The sequence below is a fragment of the Mus caroli genome, chromosome 14 (genome assembly GCF_900094665.2).
Source record: "Mus caroli chromosome 14, CAROLI_EIJ_v1.1, whole genome shotgun sequence".
Taxonomy (NCBI): domain Eukaryota; kingdom Metazoa; phylum Chordata; class Mammalia; order Rodentia; family Muridae; genus Mus; species Mus caroli.
This window is the reverse complement of record NC_034583.1, coordinates 82,206,815-82,217,822: the sequence shown is the minus strand read 5'-3', so window position 1 is coordinate 82,217,822 and position 11,008 is coordinate 82,206,815.

Below are 11,008 nucleotides of genomic sequence, written 5' to 3'. Positions count from 1 at the left end.
TGTAGACCAGGCTGGCCTCGAACTCAGAAATCTGCCTGCCTCTGCCTCCCGAGTGCTGGGATTAAAGGTGTGCACCACCACGCCCAGCGAACTCCAGACTTTTTATACAGAAGAAAAGCAAGAAGAGACAGGCATACACATCTGCCAAGTTACAGTGACACAAAACAAAAGGAATGCATACATCAAAAGATGGGAGGAACCAGGAGTTTACCTCTTAATTTAAAAGATCAGCTAAACACAGGAGCCAGGTGAATGCTCTGATGTAATGCTAGTCTATTGTTAAACCCACCACCAGGGGTTCTTTAGTAAATACCTTATTATGCTATTCCTCCAGGCATCAGGAAGAAACCTGTACCATATTCACCCATTTTCTAGGTCATTGTGTATTCCTGTGTTTGGGTGTGACTCAGCTATTGTCCTAAGTAATTACCATGCAGACTAGCCATTAGCTTTTCTAGCTCTGTTCTTTGTAATGCCTAATTATTTTCAATGTCTCTACTAGAAGTGAATTTGAATGTTATGAATAGGTAACCTTCTTACTGAGTTCCAAGCTCACCATCAGCTTCAAGGATTTTCTAGGAACCAGTGGAACACTAGTGGAGGCTTATCTATATGTCAAAAATCAATCCTTAAAGGCACTTATAATAAAACAATGCTGAAAAAGAGCACATGAATTCATACAACAGACTAAAGCAGGACAAGTTTTGAGTATACGGACTATGGGAATGCCAAGGTCCCAGAAGGCACAGTTTCCTTAAAACTCTTTGCCTTGTGAGTGCTTCCAGGCCTTTTGGCCTCTCAAGCAGACTTCACTGGAGTGGGCATAGCATAGTGTTAGTGAGGATATTTTCCCATTCTTCAGGTTTCCTATTTGTCCTATTGTTGGTGACATTTGCCTTGCAGAAGCTTTTCAATTTCATGAGGTTCCATTTATCAATTACTGATCTTAGAGACTGAGCCTGGAAAATTCAGAAAATTTTCCCCTGTGCCAAGGTGTTCAAGGCTCTTTCCCACTTTCTCTTCTGTTAGAGTCATTGTATCTGGTTTTATGTTTAGGTCCTTGGTCCACTTGGACTTGAGCTTTGTGCAAGGTGATAACTATGAATCAATTTGCCTTCTTCTACATACAGGCCACCAGTTAGACCAGCACCATTTAGTGCAGATCCTTTCTTTTTCCACTATGGTTTTTTGCTTCGTTGTCAAAATCAAGTTTATTTCTTGCTCTTCAGTTCTATTCCATTGACTGACCTGCCAGTCTCTGTACCAATACCATGCAGTTACACTCTTTATCACTATTGTTCTGTAGTACAGCTTGAGGTCTGGGATGTTGATTCCTCCTGAAATTCTTTTATTTTTCAGAATTAGTTCTGTCTATCCTAGGTTTTTTGTTTTTCCATATGAAGCTGAGAATTGCTCTTTCCATGTCTATGAATAACTGTGTTCAAATTTTGATGATGATTGTATTGAATCTTTTGGTAAGGTGGTCATTTTCACTATGTTAATTCTACCAATCTGTGAGCTCTGACATCCTCGATTTCTTTCTTTAAGGATTTGAAAATTTTGTCATATGTATCTTTCATTTGATTGGTACAAGTTACACCAAGATAGTTTAAATTATGTGTGGCTCTAGTGAAGGCAGTTGTTTCCCTAATTTCTTTCTCAGCTTGTTTATCATTTGTATATAGGAAGTCTACCATTTGGACTGAAGTAGGGGACCTCTATGGTTGAATTACTAGAAGGATTGAAGATGCTAAAAGGGAAAGCAACCACATAGAAAGAGGCACAGTTTCAACTCACCCAGATCCTGGTGACCAGGCAGTATACAGGAGCTTGTCCCAGCTAGCACAAATATAGCAGAGGATTGCCTGGTTTGGTCTCAGTGTGAGAAAATGCTCCTTACCCTTGAGAGACTTGAGGCCACAGAGAAGGGAGAGGTCTTGTGGAGGGGAGAGCATCCTCTCAGAAGGAATGAGGTAGAGAATGGGATGAGGAATTGTGGGAAGGGAAGTGGGATGGGTCAAAGGCAGGAATGTAAATAAATAAAATAATTTAAAAAATAATAATCCAAAGACTTCGCATGCAAGCACCATAAAGTTTTCATTCAGAGTGGAAGTTTTTGTGTGGAAAGTGGATACCTTACAGAAAATAAAATAAAATAAAATAAAATAAAATAAAATAAAATAAAATAAAATAAAATAAAATAAAATGAAATAAAATAAAATAAAATAAAATAAAATAAAATAAAATAAAATAAAATAAAATAAAATAAAAGTCCTCTTGGCAATCATGGAAGAGGAATCATTCAGGAGACCCTGTGGATGCTAAAAGCCTCTGTGGCAGTTTAAGATAGCCTCCAAGCAGGGCAGAAGGCTTAACAATGGTATTTTTGATGGGAGCTTCTGCTTGGACTTAGGGTGTATGCCTTATCAATTCTTCCCATTGAGAAGCTAACTTGGGGTCACTCAGCTACAAGGGCTCAGCCTAAGCTTCTGGGTTGCCTCCTCAAAACAGCCAGTGAAACCCACTCCTCCTTTGCATTCTCCCTGCCTTAGGTATCTCTGCTTTAGAGCCCTCAGCCTCCCTGATGGGCTGGCAGCTGCACGGCTGTGAAGCTTGTCCCTTGCTCATCTTGAGCTTGGCAGGTCTCCGTCCTGAGAGGAGGCAACTTGTCTGACCCATTGGAAGGAAGGGGAACTGTGGAGTAATCATTATACTCTTCTTTTTACATACAGAAATGTTTACTTAAATATATTAAATGGGATTTTCTTTCACAGATACTGAATATTCTTTCCAGTTCTAAAATAAAACTGTACTTGGTTTAGTTATGGGGAAAAATGTTAAAATATTACTTACGATGTTTTCGTTTGTTCGTTTGTTTGTTTGTTTTTATTGGACAGTTTATCCTCCAGAAACTCCTATCCCATCCTCTCTCCCCCTGCTTCTATGAGGGTGTTCACTCACCTGCCCACCCCCTCTGCCTCCCTGCCCTGTCACTTGTCTACACTGGAGCATGGAGCCTTCCCAAGACCAAGGGCCTCTCCTCTCATTGATGTATGACAAGGCTGTCCTCTGCCACACATGCAACTGGAGCCATGGGTCCCATTCTGGTTCATGGTTTAGTTCCTGGGAGTTCAGGGGTGGGGGGAGCGTCTGTTTCCTTGATATTGGTGTTCCTCCCATGGGTTGCAGCTGCCTTTATATTTGCCAGGCACTGGAAGAAACTCTCACGGGACAGCTACATCAGGCTCCTGTCAGCAAGCACTTCTTGGCATCCGGAATAATGTACAGGTTTGGTGTTTGTATAGGGAATGGATTCCCAGGTGGGGCTGTCTCTGGATGGCTTTTCCTTCAGTTTCTGCTCCACACTTTGTCCCCATCACCAAACCACATGCAGTCCATAATCTTAGGTATAGTGCACCACAAACTTGAATAGAATCACATGGTATTTACCAGTAGTAACCAGTACCTAGCAGAAGCAAATGGCAAGTCGATATTTGAAGAAGAGAGACCAGAATACCTATTTACACAGGTACTATAGTGATTGATTTATGGCTTTATACATTTTTGAAATTATTATGTTATTTAATAAGTATGATGTTCAAGAAGTGATTTAATAACCTTGTGTTGGCATCTACATTACAGTAAAAACAGGGTTTTAATAATATCTTTGTTTAGGTATCTTTAGTGTGTTTCTGTGTGTCCATGTGTATGTGTGTCTATGTTCACACATGAATAATTTTAAACCACCAATATATCTCTTTGTACAGATATATAAAATTCAAATATCATAATTTTTAAAAACAATGAAAATGCATAAAAGTATGTACCTAAACATTTTAAGAAGTAGGTATTAAACAATACATACATTCCTTTTAAGTTTAATAATTCTAACAAATTATTTTACTCTCATAATATTATATCACTCCTCTTTATTTTATTAATCATTATAATCATGTCAAAAATAGTTTCAATGTAGAAAAATGAGTATGTAGTATATCTTTATTTAAATGGATGAACTTAATAAATTTTAGTACCAACATTCTAAAGATTGTAGTTTTCTCTTCAACTTTGATCAGGTGTAATAGGTTTATAGAGTCAGTTTTGCAGAAACACAAATAAAATCATTTCAAATAGTTGGCAATATAATCCATAAAGTTTTCAGTTTTATACACTAATGCATAATTTTTTTCAACTTTACTCAATTGGAATTAATTTTGGTTGATCTCAGATTATCTATATATCTCAGTTTAATAAACATTCTGAAGTATATATTTGTCAAGTATAACATCTATTAAGCAAAGTTTATATCCTTGCATCTGCATGTATTTGTACACATTGTTAGTGTATGTGTGTGAGAGAGAAGATTGAGAGATGAGGTGTGTGTGGTGTGTGTGTGTGTGTGTGTGTGTGTGTGTGTGTGTATGTGTGTGTCTATGTTGTGGTCTATGTTGTGTGTGCTGAGTTGGACCTCTTTGGTCACTGATTCTGCCTCTACTGATAACATTATGGGTCAAAACAATTTACATCTCTCTGAGATATTAATTTTTTCTACTACATACTCTAAAAATATTGTAAGGACTACTTAATATTCCCACTACAGTGTTAATTTTAACTAATCTGAGAGCTATTTAAGCTATATCAATATGCAAATGTTATATAAAACACTACAGAATTTTATATATGGAACTTGGACATCTGAAGACCTTGGTATCAGACAAGCTCTATGACTGATACTTAAATGGGAGTAACTACAAAGGCCTAATGAACTCTTCTGTATTGGTACCACAATTGGAGAAATTTCATAAATTGAGATAAGTAAGATTATATTTCTCCATGCTTAAACCTTGAATTGTTTGACCCTGGTTTCTTATGTAATAGCTATAATGCCCTATGATAAGTACAGGGTGTGTATAGTTTCACAATATTACTTAAGTGCTTACCTCAATTTTTAATTATTCTAATTGAGGTAAAATAATAGAGTTTATTTATTTGTGAATTACTACATATTTTAAAAGGATAAGAGCCTTAATCTAAGAATTATTTTAAATAACACAAAATGATTTTGCACATCAGAATGGCAGGAAGCACTGAAAAAATATCTTAGCACATTCAGATTTAAAACTTCATGTTTCAAAAATAGCCACTCTCATTAGTGTGCATTCTTTCATTTCAAAACAAAATCAATAATTATAAATGTAATCAAGTAAAAAGGAATATTATTTTAATCTGTTTACAAAGTCTTCTGGCTGTAAAAAGTCCTTCTAAATGAATGCAGCAAAACAGTGCTTTAAAAATGAGGGTGCTAATTCTGCCAAGTACTGCTATCAAAGTTAATTCTTTAAGTGTTGTATAAGACAAATTGTGGTACCATTAGTGTACATACACTGGATATGATGTTTGCTCTGACAATATGGAAAGTTATTAAGATATATGTTAGTTCTTAGAAGGGGGAACAAAATCCTCATGGGAGGAAATACAGAAACAAAATGTGGAGTAGAGACTAAAGGAAAGGCCTCCCAGAGACTGTTCCACCTGGGGGGGGGGGGATTCATCCCATATACAGTCACCAAACCCAAACACTATTGTGGATACCAACAAGTGCTTGCTGACAGGAGTCTGATATAGCTGTCTCCTGAGGGGCTCTGTAAGAGCCTGACAAACACAGAGGCAGATGCTCACAGCCAAACTGTGGATTGAGCACAGGGTCCTCAGTGGAGGATTTAGAAAAAAGGACTGAAAGAGCTGAAAGAGTTTGCAACCCCATAGGAAGAACAACAATATCAACCAATCAGACCCTCCAGAGCTCCCCAGGACTAAACCTCCAACCAAAGAGTACACATAGAGAGCATGGCTCCAGCAACATATGTAGCAGAAAAAGGCCTTTTTGGACATCAATGGGAGGAAAGGCCCTTGGTCCTGTGAAGGCTTGATGCCCCAGTATAGAGAATGCCAGGGAAGGGAGGTGGGAGTGGGTCACACATACACTAACTTCATAGAAGCAGGGGGAGGGGCGATGGAATAGGGGTTTTAGAGGGGGGTGGAAACTGGAAAAGGGAATAACATTTGAAATGTAAATTAAGAAAATATCCAATAAAAAAAGAAAAAATAAGATGTATGTTAGAGAAAAATCATCAAGATTATGTCATAAAAAGTTATTATAAAATATTACTTTTTAGAATGTAAAAATTAGGAGCTTTACATAATATAATTTATGACAGTTTTACATTCATGGTTATCACTTGCCAGAATAAGTAAAATATTCCTTTATTGTATCAAATATAATAATAATAGCCACCGAGCTACAAAACAGTAAAATATATTTTGAAAAAAATCTCAATATTGGGTAATTCAAATAATGTGCACATCAAAATCATTAAATATTTGTAAAGATTTGTTAAAGTTTAAATTCCACACAAAATTTTTATTTTTATTTAAATAATTTGTATTAGTTCGATTTCCATCTCTATAATGAAATAATTGAGACAAATTTTTAAAATTAAAATAAAGGTTTGTTCTTGAACGTAAGCCTAGAATTGTCAATCCCAGGTCAAATGACTTCCTCACTTATTTAAGAATCCTAAAATGTATAACATATCACAGAGGGAGCATGTGTGAAACTCATAAATCATTGCACCTTCCAGTAAATAAGGGGGGCCAATAAGACTAGAATCCCAGAATAATATATAAGGTCATATTCCTTGTAGCCTGAGGAATTTCCAGGCAGCTCCTAAAGCTAAAACTTCTAACCCACCAAAAAGCATTAGTCTGGAAACCAAGAATCTAGCATACACACCTGTGGGAGAATTTATATAAACCATATTGGGTTTATATAGGTAAAAAGGGCTGATCCTTTCCGAAGGACATAAAAACAAGGCTGATTTATTTAGAAAAACAGTATTCAGGTTTGAAGATTTGCTCTCTAAGTCAGACTTTGATGGAAGAAGGTGATGAAGTTAACAAATTATAGCAAATGTGAGGCTAACAGTGACACCCGATTTTGATCCCATGAATCCAGTCTGTCTTGCATTCTCTTCTCAAAGTAATTGCTCACCTATGTTTCTACCAGAAGATGAGAAAGCATGAAGACTTTCAGTAAATGCATCAGGATCTTCGAAGTTCCAGATTCCAGAGGTAGGAAACATTGTTTCCTTCTATTAATGCTTCCCATACTGTGGTGTTATAGCAGCAGACAACTAAAACAAACAAACAACAAAATAACAAAACAAAACACATAAAAAACTATGGAATTTCAAGGTCATTTAATATTGGCTCATCTTTGAGAACTGAACCTTGAAGAGAACAGCAAATATTCTAAGAGTTATTTTAAATATAGACTCATTGTCGTATCTTGGCAGTGAAGTTTATAATTGTGACTGTGAGCCAAGAAATTTTCTAAGAACACTAATAAAATATAAACTACTTTATGTTTTAAATAATTTTCCAAGTCAATCACTTCATATTTTCCAAATCAGTGATTGCATCAGGATTAGAAATCATCACTCTTTCATGGAAGCTAGGAGACATATAATAAAATAAATGGATAAATGTAAACACCGATTGAGGTAAAAGACTGAATATTTATGTCTAATAATTTATTTAAGATTCTCATTTATTGGTAGTTTCTGCACATTTTTGTTACAAATGTGAAGTCTGAATATCTAGAAGACTAGATATTCTTATCAAATAAAACATATTTTCCACATCAGCTTTATTGTAAGTACATTGTTGAGTATGGTTATTCCCAACCCATCAATTAGAATTAATGTGATACCACACAAAGTGTGATCATTATGAGATTTACAGGATATTATTTCTGTTTTTGTTTGTTTGTTTTAGGTATGAACATTTCAACAAGATATACAGCTTTGCGATTTCTCAGTTTTATTTTGCACACCATTCTAATTAAATAATTATACCTACCTCATTGATTATCCTTCAAGTAAAATGAGGAGGTTTCATAAGATAAATGAAAAAAAAAAGGAACTTGGTTTCTTACACATCTTATGAAGAATATTTAAACACTAGGATTGAAGAGATGGTTCAGCAATTAACTTTCTGTTTTTGAAGAGTACCAAAGCTTAGTTCCCAGCACCCACATGTAGACTTACAACCAATATTAACTTTATTTTCAAGGGGAAACAAGTTCCCTTTTCTGTTTTTTGTAGGCACAAAATATAAAAACAATGCACATACATATATGCATACATGCATATATACAAACATACATACATGCACCAAGACATTAATATACATAGAATAAAATAATGTATGTCTTTACAAATTGCAGCATATAAAAATAAATGTAATTGAAATTCTTTTTTTTTATTTTTTATTTATCTTTGACACTCTATATTACACTCCACCCCCTATCCACCCTCCAAATGTTCCACATCCCACACCTTCTCTGTACCATACCCCTTCTCCACATGGATGCCCCCACCCCCATCCCACCTGAATTCTAAACTCCCTGAGGCCTCCAGTCTCTTGAGGGTTAGGTTCATCATCTCTGAATAAGCATAGACCCGGCAGTCTTCTGCTGTTATATGTGTTGAGGGCCTCACATCAGCTGGTGTATGCTGTCTGCTTGGTGGTTCAGTGTTTCAGAGATCTTGGGGGTCCAGATTAATTAAGACTGCTGGTCCTCCAACAGGATCACCCTTCTCAATTTCTTTCAGTCTTCCATAATTCAAGAACAGGGGTCATCTGCTTCTGTCTGTTGGTTGGGTGCAAATATCTACATCTGACTCTTTCAGCTACTCATTGGGTCTTTCAGAGGGACAGTCATGATAGGTCCCTTTTTGTGAGCTCTCTATAGCCTCAGTAATAGTGTCAGGCCTTTGGGACCTCCCCTTGAGCTGGATCCCACTTTGGGCCGGATGTAGAACATTCGGGGGCTGGATGGGGGATGGAATGGAATTTATTTATTTAGAATCCACGGGACCTTCTTTTCCTTGGGCTCCTCTCCATTTACATCCCTGTAATTCTTTCAGACAGGAACAATTATGGGTCAGAGGTATGACTGTGGCATGGCAACCCCATCCCTCATTTGATGTCCTGACTTCCTGCTGGAGGTGAGTTCTCTAAGTTCCCTCTCCCTACTGTCAGACATTTCGTCTAAGGTCGCTCCCTTTTAGCCATCTCAAGTTTTACTTCTCAAATATGATTATTATAATTGCCAGTCAAAATAATATATAATTATATTGTACAATGTGATGTTCAGATATATGTATATATTGTGAAATAATAACACTTATTTTTATCTGCCAATATGCTTAGTTATCATTTAGATGGAAGAAAATATTTAAGGAAAAAGTAAGTTGGAAAATGGTTTGGATAGTACTTTGGAGAATCAATGAATATATCAGTATCTAAAACTAAACTTCTTGCCTTTTTTGCCTTGGTCAATTTTTCTTGTAGATTTTCCTGAAATAAAATAGTATAATTAAATTTTTTAAATTATTGAACCTATAAACAATGGCATGTTCATTATTTATACAAGGGCACATAAACAATAAAAATACTAAATTCCCGGAGGTTCCAGGGAGTTTAGAGTTCAGGTGGGATGGGTGTTGGAGGCATCCATGTGGAAAAGGGGTGGGGTAGGGAGGAAGTGTGGGATGTGGAACACTTGGAGGGTGGATGGGGGGTGGAATGGAATTTATTTATTTAGAATCCAATGAAAATAACAATAACTGGAAGTAACAATATTATTTCCCCAAAGCAAAGAATTATTTCAGGAATATTTGATAGAGTTACCTCACTTATATTTTATAGCTAAAATGTCTTTTCATATAGTATTTTTTCAAATAAATGAATTGGTGCACGAATCTTGATAGTCATTTATATATTCATTTAATAATGAAGTCATATAATTCTACCTTATGTATGAACTTGATTAATGTATTTGAATTATCTCTACTTCATTAATAATTGACTATCATCTGCAGTTTGAAGATTTTCCTGATAAAAGAGAAATTGTAATAAGATATTGTTTGAAAATTAGATTGAACTACCTATATGTTCAATTTTAAGAGAACCCATTAAAATCCTCTCATTTTTGTTGGAATTTATTCATGGATAATTTATTATAAGGCACTAGTAGGCATATCAATAATAATATGGTCTCCTATATACTATTTCTACATAGAGAGCTCTAATATTTACCTATTAATACACAAATTCTCATTTTTCCTTTTTACATATATGTTGCCATATATGTAGAAATACTAACATGTCAAACATTATATAAAGGTGAACAGGTACTGCATATTTCCAAAATATTCAACATTATATATATTTAGGCTCATATTTAACTTATAGAAATAATTAAAATGTATAAAAATAGATTATTCTTATTTAAAAATTATTAATCCCTCAAATAATAGACAGGTAGCTTAGAGTTATATAGTAGCTTATATAATACAGTTATGTACTCATATAGTAGCTCAAATTAAATAAAAACATACATATATAATTATTTACCATTATTTCCCTACTATTGGGAATCAAATTTATAAAAATGTAAATCATATTTACTATAAGGAATCAAATTCAGATATATATGAATGAACAGTGCAGAGAGTTAAAGAAAAGAATTAGGTCCCCATAGTTTATGATAATCAAGAACAGCTTTGTGCTGTTAGGTTTCTCCTTTGTCAAATATTATGGTGCAAAAAAAAAAAAGTGGGGAGTGTATAATACATATAAGCACTTCATTGTTATGACTTCTGATTTGTAAATTAAATACCATCTACTACTTGAAAGTGGCATTTACCACTATTGGAAACACTTGTTAGTTTCTTAGTATAATAATATATTATTAAGGCTTAGATAGTATAGCTCTTTGTGTTATCAGGAAAATGATTCTATTTGGAGTTCTGTAGGCTTCTTGTATGTTCATGGGCATCTCTTTCTTTAGATTTGGGAAATTTTCTTCTATAATTTTGTTGAAGATGTTTGCTGGTCCTTTGAGTTGAAAATCTTCATTCTCATCCACTCCTATTATCCG